Below are 21769 nucleotides of genomic sequence, written 5' to 3'. Positions count from 1 at the left end.
GCCATATTGATCTCAGCTTCTTCGGCGGTGACATACCATTCATTATGGTAGGTCATTCGGTGACCTCGGGCCATGCAGGCATTGCATAGATCATCACTCAGCCCGTCCTTGAAACAGCTCACCAAAATATCTTCTGGCCAGTGCACACAACACGCGAGGTCCCGGAATTCTTCACTATATTCTGCTACTGGCCGTCGCCCCTGCTTCACCACCTTAATGCAGTTGTGTGCTTTGCGATCTGCTAGTGGTTCCTCAAACTGACATCACAGGGCCATCATAAAACGGTCAAAATCCCGCAGTTCTGGTGCATTGGCGTTATGCAGGGTCACCATCCATCTGGCAGCGGCACCCTGTAGGGCTAGGGTCACAACTCGCACTCGGGAGCCTTGGGTTTGGAAATCACGCCTATATTCTTGCATGTAGGTGAGCACGTGTGCCACAAAGAATCCTAATTGCTGCGAATTCCTATCAAACTTCACCCCAAGGGGGGGAGTTTTTCTTTCCAGTTGCGGGACTCGAGGCTGGTTGGGAATGGGCGTCGGTGTGTGTGCAGCCTGAGGGGGAGGGGTTGCTGGGTCTTTTCCTGCTGCTGCGGCACCATCTGCTCGATAGGCAGGCTCCAGGAGGGGGTTGCCTCCCGTGGCATCATCCGCGACTGCTGCCCTTTCCACGCCCTTTGGTTGTTGTCCTGGCTCTTCGGATGTTGAGGTTTTCCAAAGTTTCAACCACCAATTGGGTTATATGCCTCTTCAGATAAGAAGTGGTGCTTCAGTCATCCCCCCCAGTCAGAAAGGGCTTCTAGTTCCAGTTTCCACCCCGGTTTTCGGTTGCCAAGGCTGAGGGTGACTCTTCTGGATCTCTCATCCCAGCTATCTTTCTTCCCGATGCCAATTGACCAGCAGGGCTTTTCAGGATTCTCCAGGATTACCTCATCCTCTCCGATGGGGTGTATGAAACAGGCATCCGACTGGGTGGCAATTGCTGTCTCCCCCCAGCAATCGGTTTCTCCCAGTTCTCTGCTTCGTTCAGACATGATTTGCAGGGTCCCCTCAGTAGAGCGAAGATTGCTTCTCTGGGTTGACTGTTTTGCAGATCTTGCTTTCTTTCAGTAGGATTAAAGTGGTAGAGACCCCTCCCTTTAAGTCAGAATGCAGATTTTAGCCAATACATAAATGTGAAGATGTTTTCTTTACTAGTTTCTCTGAGAACCCGAACACACATGCATTCCCACCATTATCCTTTAAAGTGAAACAACCCACATGGCTATCATATCTCCTCCTTCCTCTCTGACCGTTCGCAGTTTGTGTTGGCAGGGGGGCAGAGGTCGACCTCGAGGCACCTTATTTGTGGGGTGCCGCAAGGGTCAGTCCTCTCACCCCTTCTGTTCAACATTTATGTAAAACCGCTAGGTGAGATCATCCGTGGTTTTGGGGTGAGTGTTCATCAGTATGCTGATGACACACAGCTATACATCTCCACCCCAGACCACCCCAATGATGCCCTTGCTGTGATGTCCCGTTGCCTGGAGGCCATGCGGATTTGGATGGGGAGAAACAAGCTCAGACTCAACCCCTCCAAGACCGAGTGGCTGTGGCTTCCGGCGTCCCGGTATAGTCAGCTGGTACCATCACTGACAATAGGGGATGAGATCTTGCTCCCCACAGAGAGGGCCCGCAACTTGGGTGTCCTCCTGGATTCACGGTTATCTTTAGAAGATCATTTGACGGCTGTGGCCAGGGGTGCCTTTTATCAGGTTCGCCTGATCCGCCAGTTGCGTCCCTTTCTGGATCGGGACGCCTTGCGCACGGTCACTCATGCCCTAGTTACCTCCCGTATGGACTACTGTAATGCTCTCTACATGGGGCTCCCCTTGAAAAGCACCCGGAGGCTCCAACTGGTCCAGAACGTAGCCGCGCGGGTGATTATGGGCGCAGCTCATTACGCCCATGTAACACCTCTCCTACGCGAGCTGCACTGGCTCCCGGTGGTCTTCCGGGTGCGATTCAAGGTGTTAGTTATCACCTTTAAAGCGCTCCATGGCTTAGGACCTGGGTACCTACGAGACCGTCTTTTGCCACCAATAGCCTCCCACCGACCAGTTCGTTCTCACAGGGAGGGACTACTCAGGGTACCGTCAGTCAAATTATGTCGACTGGCGACTCCCAGGGGGAGGGCCTTCTCTGTGGGGGCTCCAACCCTTTGGAATGAACTGCCCCCGGAGATACGGAATATCCCTAATCTCCGTGCTTTCCGCCGTGCCCTCAAGACCCTGATGTTCCAACAGGCAGGGCTAAACATACAAACATGCAAATGATTTTTTAAATGTTATCTAATTCTGGGTTTTATTTAATTGACCAAACTAAGTAACAATTTTAATTAGCAATTTTATGATGTTTGTGTGTCTATATTTTTCTTGACTGTACACTGCCTTGAGTCCTACGGGAGAAAGGCGGTATAGAAATATAATAAATAAATAAATAAATAAATAAAAATTCCTGCAGATAAAGGGGATCTCAGGGCTCTTTGGCGCCAGGATATAGGTTGTAAAATATCTGTTGACATAGGCAATGCTAGTGAATCAAATCCAAGTGTCCCCCCTCCTCCGATTGAATGGCAGTATCACTTTTAGGGATCTGACAATAGGTTGGATAGGGAGCTGGTCCTGAAAGATTTTTCAAAATTATGCTTAAGGGTTCTGCTATAGCAGTGGAACGCTTTTTTAAGAAGTATGCACATAGTCCATCAGGTCCAATAGATAGAGATGGTTTTAGTCTGCGTAGTGCCTTTTCAACGTTATCTTCTGTGAAATCTATTTGTGTTAGATTGTTGTAGTTATTAGTGGTATGACTAGGAAATGTTGGGCATGAGCCATTGCTGTTTACAAAGACTGAGCCGAAGAATGTGTTAAAGAGGTTTGCTTTAACTGCTTCATCATTGCATTCTTTACTGTTAGGTCCTTTTAGGGGAGGAATGGATCTCGAGCAGTGGTAGGTTCCTCCCGGGGGCAATTCATTCCAGACAGCAGGTGCCCCCACAGAGAAGGGTCTGCCCCTGGGGGTCGCCAGTCGACATTGTTTGACTGACGGCACTCTGAGGAGTCCCTCTCTGTGGGAGCGTATTGGCCGGTGGGAGGCTATCGGTGGCAGAAGGCGATCTCGTAAGTGTGCCGGGAGCAGTCTCAGCAAGCTGTTTCATGCACGCCTGGCCATGGTGAGCTCTGACAGGGAGGGGCACAAGGGACCCAGGGCTGCTCAGGAGCATGGAACATGAATCCTGCAAGGAAAGAGACTCTTGACATCCTATGGCTGTCTCTTCTTTCAGCTGGTGCCATCTTCTCTGTCATGGTGGAGATTTTCCGTCCTGATGCACGACCATCCGCCCTTGCCGTGGCTGGCTCGTTCAGCTGGTTGGGCCTCTTTATCACCGGCATAGGCTTTCCCTTTGTGGTGGTAAGTTGGACTGAAGGCCATGAGTCCACAGGGAAGGAGAAATTAATTAAAATAATAACATGAATCATGTATGTATCTTGTATGTATCATGTATCTTGCTGATTGATTTTAAAGCTGATTTCCAATGAACCATTTCAAAACATTCTTATTACCGTATTTTTTTGAAGTATAAGATGCACCTTAGTTTTTGGGGAGGAAAATAAGAAAAAAGCTGATTGGCAGATGGATCGGCCTCCCGGAATACCCCCTATCAGCTGTTCCCAGAGGTGAATTTTAGCAACAGGTTCCTTGGTTGTGAGCTCTGTGCCTTGATTTTTTTTTACTTTTTTTTCTGCCTCTGAAACTTCTGAAACTCCATTTCAAAAAAAACTTTCTTTTCTTGCCTCTGAAAGCCTCTGAAACAGAGCTTCAGAAAAAAAGCCTTTGAAGCTCTGTTTGAGGGCTTTTCTGAAGCTTCATTTATGATGCTTTTTTCAGCTTCTGAAACCTCCGTTTGAGAAGCTGGGCAGGGCTACATTCGGAGTATAAGACGCACCCAGATTTTCACCCTCTTTTTCTGGGAAAAAAGGTGTGTCTTATACTCTGAAAATACGGTATTCTTAATTTCAGAGAAATGTGTTCACTTTAAAGAATATCATTTGGATTTGCTTCTACTGTACTTCAAGAGTCTTAAAAAGAGCAGCTCAATACAGCATTTTTTACTGTTTCTTTCAATCATTTCCAAAGAGGGTTCCCTACCTACCCTTCTTCTTTGCCCAAATGAAGACTCTGGTCTTCCTTTCCTTCTTTCCCATTTTGACTTTCGAGCTCCAAAGCACTTTAGAGAGCATCATTCAAATGGGACCTGACTGACCAGCAGTTAAGCCAGTCAAACACCCTCAGCCTAACCTTCCTCACAGAGTGTGGCTCTAGAGATAAAGTAAAACTGCTTGGAGCTGCTGGAGAAAGAGCATGAAAGAAACCTTTTAAAATCAATCAATAATTAATAAGGAGAACATAAGATTTTGAGACCCAAAGTGTACAAAAAGGCAGGATAAAAATCTAATCATTGTCATCACCACCTGCACTGGTGGCAACAGCAGCAGCTGGCACCCATGGGAAGATTTGCCTCAGGGAGGCTGCACCCCACTTCGACTACTTTAAGTGGCTCTTCAACTACCACTCTGTGGGGAGAAGCAAGTGAGGGTGTTCAAAGAATTCGCACTAAAATACCTGCTTCCCTGAGACATGAGGAAGTGAAAGCTGGGGTGATACTGTCACCCAAGGAGTAATCATTCCCCTGGATTAAAGAATTGACAGCCGAAAACCCCAGAAGAATTTGACTTTCTCCCTCTGCCTCTTTCCTCTGCCTGCTTCCCTGTTCTGCTTTGTTGCTTGGAGGAAGGTTGAAAATGTCTTCAATGCTTCCTTCAGCTACCAGGTTCCTGCGGGGGTGAAATTAAAATTTTTTCCCTACCAGTTCTGTAGGTGTGGCTTGGTGGGCGTGGCCAACTCGACATCACTCACGTCGAGGGGCGCCTCACCTGGCCCCTCCCATCCCAGCCACTCCTTGTCGCAAATAGCAGGAAAATAGGGAGGGGAATTATCCTGCCTACCATCCTTCCCATGAAAACGGCTCCATTCTAAGCTTTCAGCGTTGCAATCCTGGGATACGCTGAAGGTTCAGAATGGAGCCTTTTTCACGAAAGGCAGGAAAATGGGGAGGGGGGTTTTCCTGCCTGTCATCCATTCCTCAAGCTGAGCATGGACTGAGGGAAGAATGGTAGGCAGGAAAATCTCCCTCCCCATTTTCCTGCCGTTCGCGGAAAAAGCTGCATTCCAAACCTTCAGCATTGCAATCCTGGGATACGCTGAAGGCTCGGAATGCCTCTGCTTCAGCGCAGAATGACTTTTGCCTGTCTCTTTCTGGGCATGGCGCCGGTTGGGCCACTTCCCGAAGCTGGCAGCTGCTTTGCTTTTTCCCTCTTTTTCCTCATGGGAGGCTTGCATGATGGCCCTAGCAGAAGGTGGAGGCAGAGGCGATCCCAATGCACCAGCCCCTTAGTCCCACTGTCTCTTGGCTTGCCTGCAGCTGCACCAAACAAGCACTAGCACAGGGTGTCTGGATTGCCTGCCTCCCCCATGCCAGTGCCGGAGCCGCTGTGCAAGCCTCCCATGAGCCTCCCAAAAAGAGGGAAAAAACAAAGCAGCCGGCCACAGAGCTTTTGGAGGGAAGCAGCCCAACAAGCAGAAGTGCTGTGCTCAGAAAGAGAAGGGCAAAAGTGGTATTTGCGCTGCCCCAAGGGGCCAGCAGGCTGCAGAGGCGAAGGTGAGCTGGGGGGGGGCTTAGATGCTCCAGGAGGGAGGGTGGATGTCCTGGGGCTGCAAATGAGGTACTGCTGCAGCTGCCCCTCTCAGACCCAGCACAGCGGCTGTGGCTCCCCCAAGGGCTGGCCGCCCACCCTCTGGGTGGGTCTGCCCGGAAGCGAGGAGTCTCCCATCAAGGGCTGGATGTGGGACCAAATCTCGGAAGGCAAGCGGACATGGGGGACCGCCGGGAAGGCTGCGTGGAAGGCAGGCAAGCATGGCAAGGCTGCGGGGAAGGGAGTAGGTTGCTAGCTCCCTTCCCTGTGGCAGGGTGGCCCCAACATACTTGCTTGCCTGCCTTCCACGGGGCCTTCCTGCTGGTCCCCGTGGCCAGCTTGCCAAGGCAAGCGAGTGGGGGTGGGCCAACCAGGGGTGTTTTTTACCAGTTCAGCGAACCATTTAAAATCGCAGCTACCAGTATGCATGATTCAGTCCAAACCGGTTGAATTTCACCCCTGGGTTCCTGCCTCCAGAAAGGACCTGTGCTGCTCCTGACTTTCAGCTACACATCCATCCATGTCCAGGCCTTTCTGAGCTCTCTTGAATTGGTCCAACCTCTTTTTAGTTTGAGCCACTGAGCACTTTGTCCACTCATTCTTGGAGCCTACGTGATGGGTAAAAAGGACTTTCTTGTTGTCCAACTCACCCGTTGTCCATCAGATTCACTCAGTGGCTTGGATTTAATTAGGTTTTCAATTCTCCAGTGTTTTCCTCCTTCAGCCCCAAACAACTATGCAGGCGAGATTGTGGTTCTGGGAAGGGAGTCTTTCTTGAGAAAACCAGAAAGTGTCTTGATTTCATTCAGAAAGTCCAGAGTGAACTGAGGTTAGACAGTGAATCTGTCACCTTTACCCATGGGAAATTCTTACCCTTCCTAGAGTCCAGGAAGACCTCAGTTGCACCTCAGTCTCCTCTCTAAACCTCAGCCAAGAAACTCATCCTTACTTCTGATTTTCTGTCCTTAGGAGGCCCTTGGCCACTACTGCTTCCTCGTCTTCTTCGGTGTGCTCATTGGAATGGGACTTTTCACCTACCTCTTCATTCCAGAGACAAAGGGGAGATCCATCCTAGACATCACAGAAGACCTCAACAGGATCCCTCTGGGGAAGAGGCGCACATTACCTGCTCTGGAAAGAAGCTCTGCCCCCAGGAGCCACAGCCTTTGCACCAAGTTATGACCACAGCCCTGAAAGCTCTGCAAAAACAGGCTTTGATGCCTAAGCCAAAAAGATGAGGGAGGAGAGGGGCAGGTGCAGAGAGGAGAGGTGCTCTTGATGGATCAGGGCAGCCAGGGAAAAGGCCTCATGCGCTTCCCTCCTTCCATTGGAGCCGGAAAGCCAAGATTCTTTGTCAGGCATGACAGGCACAGCTCTGGGGACTATGAAGCTTCTGGGGTCTACCACAAAAGTCAACTAAAAAAAAAAATCCTAATATCACAATGTGTGTATCCTAAAATTATATATATTTAAAATATTTGATTATATTTATATTTGCTGCAATGGGCCAGAGTGGATGGGATTATTTTGACTCAATAGATTAATTCTGACCAAGCCTTGGTGGGATGGAGGCACTTAGCTCACCTCCCACAGATGTTGATTCTGTCCTGACAGCCTACATGAACCTGGGTGCAGGACTAAGCAAAGAAAATTAGATATATAATTCATATTGAAGAAATTATGAAGAAAAACATTACAAATTATGAAAGAAAAAAGTAAGGAAAGTAAATAAAAGTAATTATATGTAAGTGAAAATGCAAATAAAAATAGAGAATAGAAAGAAAAGAAAGAAAAGAAAAAGAGATGTGGCTTCTGATCTTCTTAACAGCAGAGAATAAGGGCATTTATATCTTACCTTCTCTCTCTCTAAGGTTGCCTGACAAGTTCCTTCCTTCCCATTATCAAATATATAAATAACAAGATCATTTTTTTCATGTTTCAACAAAAAGTCCATAAGGGGTTTTCAGTCACTAATAAATGTAATTATTGTCCTTTCTCTAATCAAGAAAATCAGTTTTGCCATCTCTGCTAATCCTGTCATCTTCACAAGCCCTAACAGGGAGAAGTCATGCCAATCAAGGGTCCAGACAAGGATGGATACCTGCTCCCATTTCTTCAATCTGTACATTAATGATATCCTAAATGTCCATTCACCTGACATGCTTATGCCTAAAATTAAAAATAAACATCTAAACATTCTGCTTTTTGCAGTTGTCATGCCTGGGCAGCAGAGGTGGGTTTCAGCAGGTTCTGACCAGTTCTGGAGAACCGGTAGCAGAAATTTTGAGCAGTTCGGAGAACCGGTAGTAAAAATTCTGACTGGCCCTGCCCCAGTGGTGGGATTCAATTTTTTTAACAACCAGTTCTGTGGGTGTGGCTTATTTGGGTGGGCCTGGCTTAAAGGTCATGTGACTGGGTGGGTGTGGCTAGCTCATCATGTGACTGGGTGGGCGTGGCCAGGTGGTCATGTGGCATCGCTTCTTTGCCCTAATGATAGTTTGCTGCAATGGTCATAAGTGTAAAAAAGCTCATTTTTCCAGTGCCATTGTAACTGTCAAGGATTATTTGTACAAAAATACAAAAAGCTTATTTGCTTGCAAAAAGCTGCCCTAAATGCCAATCATTTGATTAGAAATACCTGCAAACTGAAGTTACAAATCAGGGAGGGTGCCAGAGCACCTTGAGGAATTAAAATAGTTAAAATGCAATGATAACTATCAGCAGCCAACTCTTGCTCATAAAGTGAAACCCTTTAGCAGAGAGGTCATTTAAGCTCTCCAGAATGAAGCAAAGGAGCAAACAGAATATCTGTTGCTTGTTAAAGCAATTATCAGAACAAATAGACACAGAACTAGTCAGATTTCCAAAGCTGCTTCTTTTCAGGAACAGAGATTAACATTTTTCCTTCCAAACAAAGCTGAATAGGGAAAATTATCCCATCACTAAACATAGGATTAAACTTCACCAAAAACCAGTTTTAGACCAAAAGTCAGAAAGGGTACTCATCTTGGTTCCTTGTCATTAAAAGCTTCTGCTTCGTTATTCAATTATTTCTTCAAAGTGCTGATCATTGCACCCTGGCTGGAAGAACTCCAACAGGGGAGTATTTCCTCCCAACAGTGGTGTAAAAAGCTTAAAACAACCCTTCCCCTTTAAGAAAGTCAAGCAAAAAAAAACCTCTGAGAACCTCCGGAACCGGAAGTCTAGGCATGCTGCCGGAGAGGCAGTTTCTGTAAGCAGGGCAATAAAGATTAGGCTAGGAAACAACACCAAATGTTGTAATTCCTTACAGGATTAACCCTGTAAAGTGGAAAAAAACAAAAGGACAAGGAACCAAGATGAGTGACATTCAGCAAGGCTTCTTGGCTAGCTAGAAAGATTGACATTCAAACGTGAGTTTACATACCCTTTCTGACTTTTGGTCTAAAACTGGTTTTTGGTGAAGTTTAATCCTGTGTTTAGTGATGGGATAATTTTCCCTATTCAGTTTTGTTTGGAAGGAAAAATGTTCCTGAAAAGAAGTAGCTTTGGAAATCTGACTAGTTCTGTGTCTATTTGTTCTGCTAATTGGTTTAACAAGCAACAGATACTCTGTTTGCTCCTTTGCTTCATTCTGGAGAGCTTAAATGACCTCTCTGCTAAAGGATTTCACTTTATGAGCAAGAGTTGGCTGCTGATAGTTATCATTGCATTTTAACTATTTTTGTTTGTTTTAATTTATATGCCGCCCTTCTCCGGAGACTCACGGTGGTTTACAATGCGTTAAGCAATAGCCTTCATACTTTTGTATATTTATACAAAGTCAGTTTATTGCCCCCACAATCTGGGTCCTCATTTCACCTACCTTCGAAAGGATGGAAGGCTGAGTCAACCTTGAGCCTGGTGAGATTTGAACTTGCAGTAATTGCAAGCAGCAGATGTTAATAACAGTGTGCTTTAGTCCACTGTACTACAGGCTGTTAATTCCTCAAGGTGCTCTGGCACCCTCCAATTTGTAACTCCAGTTTGCAGTTATTTCTAATCTAATGATTGGTATTTAGGGCAGCTTTTTGCAAGCAAAGAAGCTTTTTGTATTTTTGTACAAATAATCCTTGACAGTTACAATGGCACTGGAAAAAGTGATATATGACCATTGCAACAAACTATCATTAGGGCAAAGAAGCGATGCCACATGACTACCTGGCCACGCCCATCCAGTCACATGAAGCATCACAGTTGTGAAATAAGTGACACGGTTGTTAAGAATGCTGCAACGGGCATTTATTTATTTATTTTATTTCAAATTTATATACCGCACCTTCTCCCAAGGGACTCAGGGTGGTGTACAGCCAGATAAAAACATACAATACAAACATTAAGAACAATTAAAAGAATATATATTAATTTGGCCCCAGTTTAAAATGACAAACCAATTAAAAATTTAAAATTTAAAAATATGTTAAGCGAGCCCGGCTTGATGAAAAAAGAAAGTTTTAAGGGCATGGCGGAGGGCACCAAGGTCTTGGATTCTCCTTATTTATTTATTTATTTATTTATTTATTTATTTATTTATTTATTAAATTTATATCCCGCCCTTCTCCCTGAAGGGACTCAGGGCGGTGAACAGCCGAGAATTAAAATAACATGCAATATAAAAGTTAAAATAATTAAGAATAAATTAAATTAAACGGCCACCCCAATTAAAAACCCCTAGCAATACAATTAAAAACCCCTAAAAACTATTCAGGCCAGGCTGGCTTGCTGAAATAAAAACATCTTCAGGGCCTTACGGAAAGTGCGGAGATCCGGAATCAGCCGTATTCTGGGAGGTAGCTCGTTCCAGAGGGCAGGTGCTCCCACAGAGAAGGCCCTCCCCCTGGGGGCCACCAGCCGACATTGCTTGACCGACGGCACCCTGAGGAGGCCCTCTCTGTGAGAGCGTATTGGCCGGTGGGAGGTTATTGGTAGCAGCAGGCGGTCTTGTAAATACCCTGGCCCTAAGCCATGGAGCGCTTTAAAGGTGAGAACCAACACCTTGAAGCACACCCGGAAGACCACCGGGAGCCAGTGCAGCTTGTGCAGGAGAGGTGTTATATGGGAGCGCCATGTCGCTCCTGTGATCACCCGCGCGGCCGCATTCTGGACCAGTTGGAGCCTCCGGGTGCTCCTCAAGGGGAGCCCCATGCATAAATGATCAGTCAAAAGTGCGAGGACCTGTCAGAAATCACTTTTTTCAGCCCTCTGGGTAGTCCTTTTTTGCATATGGACTACTCAGAGGGCTGAAAAAGTTATTTTTGACTGGTCCTCGCACTTACGACTGGCCTCACATTTTATGTTTTTTGCCCTATCTTGTCACCATGGCGAAGAGAAGCAGTTGTGATATGAGTGACACGGTTGTTAAGAATGCTACAATGGGTATAAATGATCAGTCATAAATGCGAGGAACGGTGAAAAGTGCGAGGAACTGTCAGAAATCACTTTTTTCAGCCCTCTGGGTAGTGCCTATCTGCATATGGACTACTCAGAGGGCTGAAAAAATTATTTTTGACCTGTCCTCGCACTTTTGACCAGTCCTTGCACTTATGACTGTCCTCACATTTTACGTTTTTTGCCATATCTTGTCACCATGGTGAAGAGAAGCAGTTGTGAAATGAGTGACATAGTTGTTAAGAGTGCTGCAATGGGCATAAATGTGAGGATGATCATAAGTGTGAGGACCAGTCAAAAGTGTGAGGACCGGTCAGAAATGACTTTTTTCAGCCCTCTGAGTAGTCCCTATACACAAAGCCATGGCCACCCGGTCACTTGATCAGCTAGCCACGCCCACCCAGTTACATGACCTCCAAGCCACACCCACTGAAATAAGCCACACCCACAGAACCAGTTGTTAAAAAAATTGAATCCCACCACTGTTTGACACCACTGCTGTATAGACAAAATAGGAAATGCAAATGTTATGTTATGTTATGTTAATTTTATTTATATACCGCCCTTCTCCTGAAGGGGCAGTGTACAGCCAATTTAAAAACATAAATATACCGACATCATTATTAAAAGTAATTAAAATCAATTAAATGTTTCGGCCAAATTTAAAACCCCAAGTTAAAACTCCAATTTAAAAACCACTTAAATAGACAGTCCCGCCTGTCGAAACAGTAGGGTCTTAAGGACACAGCGAAAAACCTGGAGGTCAAAGATTGTATGTATTTCCAGGGGCAGTTCATTCCAAAGGACAGGAGCTCCCACTGAGAAGGCTCTCCTCCTGGGTGTCGCCAGCCGGCATATTTTGGCCGACGGCACCTTGAGGAGTCCCTCTCTGTGGGAGCGAACTGGTCGGTGGGAGGCTATTGGTGGCAGAAGGCAGTCCCGTAAATACCCTGGTCCTATGCCATGGAGTGCTTTAAAGGTAGTAACCAATACCTTGAGTTGCACCTGGAAGAACACTGGGAGCCAGTGCAGCTCGTGCAGGAGGGGTGTTACATGTTACATAACCACCCGTGCGGCCGCATTCTGGACCAGGTGGAGCCTCCGTGTGCTCTTCAAGGGGAGCCCCATGTAGAGAGCATTACAGTAGTCCAGTCGGGAGGTGACAAGGATGTGAGTGACCGTGCGTTGGGCGTCCCGCTCTAGAAAGGGACGCAACTGGCGGATCAGGCAAACCTGATAAAAAGCCCCCCTGGCCACGGCTGTCATGTGCTCTTCTAAAGAGAGCCGTGCATCCAGGAGGACACCCAGATTGTGAGCCCTCTCTCTGGGGGGCAAAGATTCACCCCCAATAGTCAGCGATGGCACCAGCTAACTATACCGGGATGCCAGAAGCCACAGCCACTCGGTCTTGGAAGGGTTGAGTCTGAGCCTGTTTCTCCCCATCCAGACCTGCACAGCCTCCAGGCAGCGGGACATCACATCAAGGGCATCGTTGGGGTGGTCTGGGGTGGAAATGTACAACTGAGTGTCATCAGCGTACTGGTGGACTCCCACCCCAAAACCACCGGATGATCTCACCCTGCAGCTTCACATAAATGTTGAACAGAAGGGGCGAGAGGACCGACCCCTGTGGCACCCCCCAAGCGAGGCGCCTTGAGGTCAACCTCTGCCCCCCTGCCAACACAAATTGTGAATGGTCGGAGAGGAAGGAGGAGAACCACTGTAACACGGTGCCTCCTATTCCTAACCCCCTCAACCGCTGCAGCATGATACCATGGTCGGTATCAAAAGCCACTGAGAGATCTAATAGGACCAGGACAGAGGAGCAACCCCTGTCCCGAGCCCTCCAGAGATCATCAACCAACGCGACCAATGCCGTTTTCGTGCTGTATCCCTGCCTGAAGCCCGACTGGTACGGGTCTAGATAGACAGCTTCCTCCAGGTACTGGGGTAGCTGTTGTGCCATCACACTCTCAACAACCTTCGCTACAAAACGAAGGTTGGAGACCGGACGATAGTTTGCTAATATAGCCGGGTCCAAGGATGGCTTCTTGAGGAGGGGCCTCACCACTGCCTCTTTCAAGGCAGCGGGAAAGGCACCCTCACTCAAAGAAGCATTTATAATCCCCTGGAGCCAGCCTCGTGTAACCTCCCGGGAGGCCAATACCAACCAGGAGGGACACGGGTCCAATAAGCATGAGGCGGCACTAAGCCTTCCCAGAATCCCGTCTACGTCCTCGGGAGTCACAGGGTCAAACTCTTCCCAGATAACATTCTCAAGACCAATGCCCGTCTCCCTCCCCGGACTCATCCAGTCGGAGTCCAAGCCTTCCCGAATCTGAGCGACTTTATCATGCAGGAATTGCACAAAATCCTCAGCTCAACTCTGCAAGGGATCTTCCCTCATTCCCCTCTAAAGAAGGGAGTGGGTCACTCTAAACAGAGGGGCTGGGCGGTTCTTTGCAGATGCAATAAGAGCAGAAAAATGGTTAGATTTTGCCGCTTTTATCACCATTAGGTAGGTCTTGATATAAGACCTCACCTGTGTCTGGTCAGATTCAGATTGACTAGTTCTCCAGACGCTCTCTAGGCGTCTTTTCTGACGCTTCATCTCTCTCAGCCCCTTGGAGAACCAAGGAGCCAATTGAGATCGGCATCGGATCAGAGGCCGCAAAGGCACGACGCGATCCAAAGCTCCGGCGGCCGCACTATCCCAGGCGGCCACCAGATCTTCGGTCGAGTCATGTGCCAGGGTCTCAGGAAATGGCCCAAGCTCCATCAGGAACCTTTCAGGGTCCATCAGGCGTCTGGGACCGAACCATGTAGTCAGTTCCATCTCCCTGCGGTGGGGGGAAGCGGCTTGAAAGTCCAAGTGAAGGAGGGAATGATCTGTCCATGACAAGGGCTTGATGTCTAAGTCCCCTCTACCAAGATCATTCAACCACTGACCAGAGATGAAAATCAAGCCCAGAGTGTGTCCCCCTGTGTGAGTGGGGCCTTGAACTAATTGGGTCAGGCCCATGGCCGTCATGAAGGCCATGAACTCCCGAGCCACCTCTGATGCCTCACCGGTGGATGGCAGGTTGAAATCCCCCATGACAATAAGTCTGGGGGTATCCACCGCCACCCCAGCAATCACGTCGAGTAGCTCAGGCAGGGTCACTGCCACATGGCAGGGAGCCAGGTACGTAGTCAACAAACCCATCTGCACCCCATGACCCCACTTCACAAAAAGGGACTCACATCCGGCTATCTGAGGAGCAGTGGCCTCCCTCGGACAAAGACTTTCCCTAATAATTGCCGCTACTCCCCCATCCCTCCCCTGAGCCCTCAGTTGATGAAATGCACGGAAACCTGGAGGGCACATTTCAACGAGGGGAACCCCCCCTCCTTGCCCAACCAGGTCTCCGTAATTCCTGCCAGGTCCGCGCCCCCTTCCATAATAAGATCACAGATGAGGTGGCCTTTATTAACTACCGACCTGGCGTTACAAAACATCAGCCGAGGACCCAGGGCCTGAGACTCTGTGCAACCCAGGACACGGGCCACGCCTTGGGGGCAGTCACACTCGAAGACAGCGTGTGCGCACCCCCGTAACGTGATATGGCCCCCTGTGCCTGTCATACCTGCCCCTCCCACTTATTATTTCAATTGAACTGCCCTTCCTTTCGCACCCCGGCTCCATGGTAAGATTACCCTCCTCAACCCTTCCGCTGCGTCCATCCAACCCACCACCCCACACAGTGGCTATATGGACCCCCTAGGTCCATCTCTACAGCCCCCTTCCCCTCTCCTGGGTCCCCTTAAAAGCTTCCCTGCTACCCTTTTAAAAAAATCCCTCAACCCCCTTTTTTTCAGATGCCACCTCTCTGGGTCCCAAAACCCGTCATTGAGGTAGGCCCTCGATAATGTGGAGGGCCACGTCTGCAAGAGGGGGGAATCTCGCAGTGCAATTAGCTCCGCCGCCAAATACATCCACTGAAAGTCCAACAAGGAGCTGGCATCCGGGTGGGATCCAATAAAAGTTCTGCAACAGAAGATGGAAAATCCATGTGGAAAAACAGCTGGCCTCCACTCTTCTCTCACCCCAGTGGGAGGAGTCTTACGCCTTTGAGCACACCTGGAGGATCAATGTCCCAGTCACCCTCTCACAGTGATGATCAAATGGTCGTGACTTTAGAAAATTTGATGGTCCGCCTCCAGCCTTACAATAGCGTCCAGTGTCCAGAAGCCGGCTCCCTCAGCACCCACATGACTGTCCAGACCATATCAGTACATGGGTTCAATAAGAATAGAACATCACCTGTGGATGTTCTATTCTAGATCAGCGGTGGCAAATCCTAGATCAGTCGTGGCAAACCTATGGAATGCGTGCCACAGGTGGCACACGGAGCCCTCTCTGCAGGCATGCAAGCCGTCGCCTAGCTCAGCTCCACTGCGCATGCACATCCCGCCGGCCAGCTGATTTTCGGGTCTGCCCTGCAAGCGGCATGCTTGGGGAGTCCTACCTTTCTCCTCATTTTCTGCTGCCTGTGCCTTCCCAGATCTCCAGAGATTCCCCTCCCAGCGATGTTTTTGGAGGTGAGGCTTTTTTTCTCCCCCCCCCACAGCCATTTTGGGAGGCAAAGGCTTTTTTTTTCCCCTTCCCAGCCATTTTGGAAGCTCCCCCCCCCCACTCCCAGCCGTTTTGGGAGGCAAAGGCTTTTTTCCCCCCTCCCAGCCGTTTTGGAAGCTTTCTCCCCCCACCCCCAGTGCTGTTTTGGGATGTGAGGCCAAAAGAGGCAGGGGTTGTGCTTGCATGTAGGGGTCGCGTGCGCATGCGGGGGTCGTGCGCATGTGCAGAGGGGGGCATGCGGGAGGGGCATTGCATTATGGGTGTGGGCACGTGCATGTGCATGCTTTTGGCACCCGAAGGAAAAAAGGTTAGCCATCACTGTCCTAGATGCTTGTCTGAGCTAATTTGGTTGAAGTTTGGACTGCTCTGGGGTGATGCAATGAAGGGGCTTGTGTAAGGTGACCAGATTTTAACATTGGTAAAGAGGGACATTGTGGGCGTGGCTTATTTTGTGGGCGTGGCTAGCTGGTAATGTGACTGGGTGGGCGTGGCTAGCTGGTCATGTGACCGGGTGGCCATGGCTATGTGTATAGGGTAAGGTGAACAGATTTTAACATTGGTAAGAGGGACACCATTGTGGGCGTGGCTTATTGTGTGGGCGTGGCTTGGAGGCCATGTGACTGGGTGGGCGTGGCTAGCTGGTCATGTGACCGGGTGGCCATGGCTATGTGTATAGGGACTACTCAGAGGGCTGGAAAGTCATTTCTGACAGGTCCTCACACTTTTGACTGGTCCTCATACTTATGACCATCCTCACATTTATGCCCGTGCAGCATTCTTAACAACCATGTCACTCATTTCACAACTGCTTCTCTTCACCATGATGACAAGATAGGGCAAAAATGTAAAATGTGAGGACAGTCGTAAGTTCGAGGACTGGTCAAAAGTGCGAGGACCAGTCAAAAATAACTTTTTCAGCCCTCTGAGTAGTCCATATGCACAAAAGGACTAACCAGAGGGCTGAAAAAAGTCATTTCTGACAGGTCCTCGCACTTTTGACTGGTCCTCACACTTATGACCATCCTCACATTTATGCCCGTGCAGTATTCTTAACAACCACGTCACTCATTTCACAACTGCTTCTCTTCACCATGATGACAAGATAGGGCAAAAATGTAAAATGTGAGGACAGTCATAAGTTCGAGGACTGGTCTGAGTAGTCCATATGCATTAAAGGATTACAGCAATAGAGAGGGATGAAGGAATGGAAATTAGAGTAGGAGTGAGGGTAAGAGAGGGAGGAAGAGAGGAGGAGAAGGAGAAAGAAAGAGGAAGTAGGGAGGAGAAAAAGAGGGTGGGGGGAAGAGAAAGTAAGAAGGAAAGAAAAGAGAGAGGTGGTAGGTTTGAGGAGAAAGATTGCTGTACAATAAAAAAGATGAAAGGGAAGAAAGCCAACCCCAAGCAAATATAAAGATATTAAGATAAAGAATGAATTGTTAAACTTTAAAGAATAAAAGAGAACAAATATGAATAAATAGCAATAATTAGAAACACACATACAAACATACAATGTATTTTCTTTGAACAGAATATTTGGCTGGTTCACAAATTTAAACAGCGTTTAGTCATTTCAATTAAATTTACAATTTCTATATTTCCTTTTTGCCATATTTATTCCTCATCTATTTTTTTAAAAAACCAATATTACCCTTCATCCTCATCTCTAATCTTAATCAAATTCAATTTTTCCCTTCTATTCTATATTATACCCCTTCCCATTATCATCTATTTTTATATCCATCCTCACATTGTTTAATTATGTAATTATGTAATACAGTTGTTTAATACAAATTCAACATTTTAATATAAATCAATTAGTTATAAAACTATCTTTTTTGTATATTAATCAATATGAACATGAATATTCCAATTATTTCCATGCAATCCAATTTCTTACAAATCAATTAATTATATTTACCAATAATAATAAACCAAATAATTTCTCCCATATATTCCTCCGAACCACAACTTAACCATTTCTGCTTTCAACACAATATACAATTAATAGTATCTCAATTATTACAATTCCCTAGTTAAATACAGCTTTTTTTCCTTTGTGTTTTAAAATCTTGAAGTCTCCTCCTAAATTTCCCATTGTTTGCAGTTTTTCACCTACCTTTTTTGGGGAGGAAAAATAAAAATAAAAATAAATCTCTCTCTGCCTCATTTTGTCACGCTGCACCAAAGACCCTGGTTTCGGTTTCGGTTTCGGTTTCGTTTCTGAAGCTTAGCTAGGGGGAAAAAAAACTGCTTTACACTGATTGCCTGTAGGGCGGCCCTTTGAAGCCCCGGGCAAGAGTTTAAACAGTTTTTTTTTCTTCTAGCCATCAGCTGGGGCTCAAGAAAAATCGGGACTTTTTTGAAACGCCGCGGGACGCAGGACAAATTGCTCAAAAGCGGGACTGTCCCGCCAAAAGCGGGACGTCTGGTCACCTTAGGCTTGTGTTTTGAAAAGGTGTTGGGCAATTTCTATTGTGGCGTAATGCTTTGTCATGGTTTGGATCTTGAGTGAAGGGCTAATCCTACCATTCTGCCTTTGTTCAGAATTTGCTGCAGGGAGTTTCAAAATATCCTGTGGATGGATTACCAAATCTGCATTTCTAAAAGGTGCCTCCTCAGTTTCTGCTTGGGGGCAGGGAGATTGGGGCTGCTTCCGGTCTCTAAAAAACCATGTTTCTCCATTTCTCATCTAGGGAAATATAATATTTTGCCTTTTTAAATATTCCTCAAAATATTTCATTCTTCTAGGAGAATTCTTCCCATAAAGGTAAACCTGGGGAGTCAGCAGTAGAGAAACAGTTGAATGTTTTCATTCCCAAACTAGGAGCCCTCTCCTCTGCCTCAAAAAGGACAAAGCCCATTAACTAAAACAGTAGAAGATTAAAAGAAGGAATAACTGAGCCTTTATAACACCACAACACAACACAACTGCCTGCACTGATGCGTGTATGGAGAAATGTTTGTGACTTTGTTGAGTTGTAGAGATTTAATGAAAGACGAAGAAGTGGATAAAAAAAATCTTTTTCTATGTGCCTGCAGCAGTGACTAATGGGAATGTGGTGAATGTTGTCCAAGAACAAGGGGAGGGCAGTGGGACAGGATGAGGCGGTTCCCACAACCTGTGTTAAAGTTACAAGAAGAAGACGATGGGAAACTGAGTTGTGATTTGGCAGACTTAGATTTGAGTCCAGGCAGAGTTCAACAAACCTGCTCCTGGTCACTAGAGTCTCCGGAGGATGCCACATTCTTGCTTTTCTTCATGCTTTACCTGGCTTCGTGTAAAATTCCATCCCAATTCTCATCCTACCCTCAGTTTTTGATTTGGTTTGAAATATTTTTGGCAACACATACCACCCCAACCCCCAATGCTCCAGCCCCCGTCATCAATTGAATTTTACAAAAATTCAAAAGGGAACTGGAACCATTTCTAAAGGCAACATTTTACCATGAGTTTTATCCCACCCTTTGTATTTGATTTTGGCTTGAAATATATTTTGCTCCTCAGCCCCATGCTCCTACATCAGGAATTTTTCCAAAAATTGGCTTTTTCAGAAAGGGAACCTGGAAGCATTTCTAAGAGTAAAATTCCATCCTCAACCTCATCCCAACATCCATGGTCCTCACCTGATCCAACCCAGGAGATACAATTCTCTGTTGTGGCCCTATGAAAGTGCCCCTTTCCAGAGAGCCAGAGACCCCCAACTCTTTTGGCTTTCCAGAAGGTTGTGAAGATTTGCATTTTCTTCCAGGCATTAGAGCCAGATGTAAAGGAGTCCAATATCTATATTTTTGTATTGTGAATTTGTGCCTTGGCTATTGTGTTATTGTTATTTTTGTGAATATTTTTTTCTTGTGAAATGGTTGTTAGCAACTCAGAATAATTTATTTAAGGTGAACTACACCTATGCATTTCTGAATAAATAAATAAATCAAAGAAATGCAGATAGAGAGATGAACCTCAGCTAATCTGCATCATCTCCCTACCTAAGGTTTCTCCAGAATCTTCCCCAAAAGGGAAGTTTGAAGGTTGTCTGCATGCAGAGCTAGCTTCTTTAGGAGTACTACCTCTTCCTCAAGAATAATTAATCCCTCTCACCCTAATGGATGCCTGAAGGAGCAAATTTGAGTTATTTTATGCAAATCACAGTAGGAAAAGCCTGCAACCAGTGGCTTGAGCCATGACCCTGGACTTTCCCCCCAAAGCCTTCAGAGCAGAGAAGTGCTGACCTTCCACTGCTCTCATTTCCCAGACAGGAGTTAATTCTAGCGTTTAATGTTCCTCAGTCCTCGACCTCTGCCACCAGTGCTCCAGGCATCTTGTCTGCGGTCATAGAATCATCGGGCTGGAAGGGACCTTGGACTTCTAGTCCAATCCCCTGCCCAAGGCAGGAGACCTTATTGCATCCCAATCCAGTCTCTTGAAAACCTCCAGTGATGGAGCACCCACAACTCTGGGAGGCAAGCCATTCTGTTGATCAGCTGTTCTCACTGTCAGGAAATTCCTCCTTAGTTCCATGTTGACTCTCTCCTTAATGATTTGCCACCTGTTCCTTCTTGTCCTTTCTTCAGATGCTCTGGAAAATAACTTGACCCCCTCTTCTCTGTGACAGTTCTTCATGTCGTTGCCCCCCCATCTTTTTCTTTGATAGACTAGACATCCCTAGGTCCTTCAACCATTCCTCATATGGTTTAACTTCCAGACACTTTATTGTCTGTCTTTCTCTTTCTCTTTTCTCCCAGCTTTTCTCCCCAGCATTAGGATTTGTGCATTGTGATACAGGGAGTACTCTGGCCCAGTGGAAGTTGGGACTGCAATTTCCATCCCTAAATAATGTGGTAGTAAAGCGCAAAATCACATGATCACATCACTTAGTAATGGCAATCACAGCGATAAGCCACTATCCCAGTTGCTGTGATAACCCCAGGGCTGCAAGGATCTTAACCAAGGAACTCCTGTGACCATCCCATGGAAGAGGCAAGAGTCCCAGGCATGCAGACTGGTAGATGAGAGCTGCAGGGGAGAGCTACAGAGGTTGGAGGCACTGCAGGCAATCCTGAGGGAACCAGGAGGGTGCCATGGGCAGGTACCATGGAGTACAAACAGGTGGGCAGCTACTATGGCCAGTGGGTGAAAATGCAATGGGAGCTTTGCAGGAAGTCAGCAGGGAAGGTCAAAAATGATGGTCATGTGACTATTACAACCATTGTAACCATTGCCTGATTTATTTATTTATTTATTTATTTATTTAATTTTTTTATACCGCCCTTCTCCCGAAGGACTCAGGGCAGGGAACAGTCAAAATCAACATATATATAAAAATGTGAATAGAAGCAATAAATAATAATTAAGTCAATTTGGCTTATCAGTTAAGCTAGGATCTTCAGAATAAAATTTACACAATTAGGAAAAGGAAAGAAAAAATTAATTATGCCAGCCCGGCTTGGTGAAAGAGGAAGGTCTTAAGTGCCCGACGGAAAGTACGAAGATCTGGGATTATTCTTATCCCTGGGGGTATCCTGTTCCAAAGGGTAGGTGCCCCCATAGAGAAGGCTCTCCCCCTGGGAACCACCAGTCGACATTGCTTTAGTGATGGTACCCTGAGGAGGCCCACTCTGTGGGAGCGTACTGGTTGGTGGGAGGTTATAGGTTGCAGAAGGTGGTCTCGTAGGTACCCAGGTCCTAAGCCATGGAGCACTTTAAAGGTAAGAACCAACACCTTGAAGTGCACTCGGAAGACCACTGGGAGCCAGTGCAGCTCGCGTAGGAGAGGTGTTACATGTGAGCGCCTGTTGTGGCCCCGCCCTCTGAGCCTATCTCATCGGAGGAAGAAGGCTCCGAACATGAGGGAGAGGAGTCAGCCAGGCCTCCCTTTCCAGGCCCCCCCCCCTCTTGCACTGTTTCAGGTGCCAGCCGAGGAAGGGGAGATTAGCCAGGGGCCAGGTGTCTCTGATGAGAG

General features: G+C 47.0%; 1 pseudogene; it reads left to right on the top strand.

Moving 5' to 3' along the window:
* LOC139322001 (solute carrier family 2, facilitated glucose transporter member 11-like) overlaps positions 1-7203 on the top strand; it is a 53928-nt pseudogene extending 46725 nt beyond the window's left edge.
* Positions 7204-21769: the final 14566 nt, after the last annotated feature.

Source organism: Pituophis catenifer, unplaced genomic scaffold, assembly GCF_029215685.1.
Source record: "Pituophis catenifer annectens isolate HBS135680 unplaced genomic scaffold, rPitCat1.0.hap2 SCAF_10, whole genome shotgun sequence".
NCBI classification, from domain to species: domain Eukaryota; kingdom Metazoa; phylum Chordata; class Lepidosauria; order Squamata; family Colubridae; genus Pituophis; species Pituophis catenifer.
The sequence above is the reverse complement of the archived record's forward strand: the minus strand, read 5'-3'. Positions and strand labels throughout refer to the sequence as shown.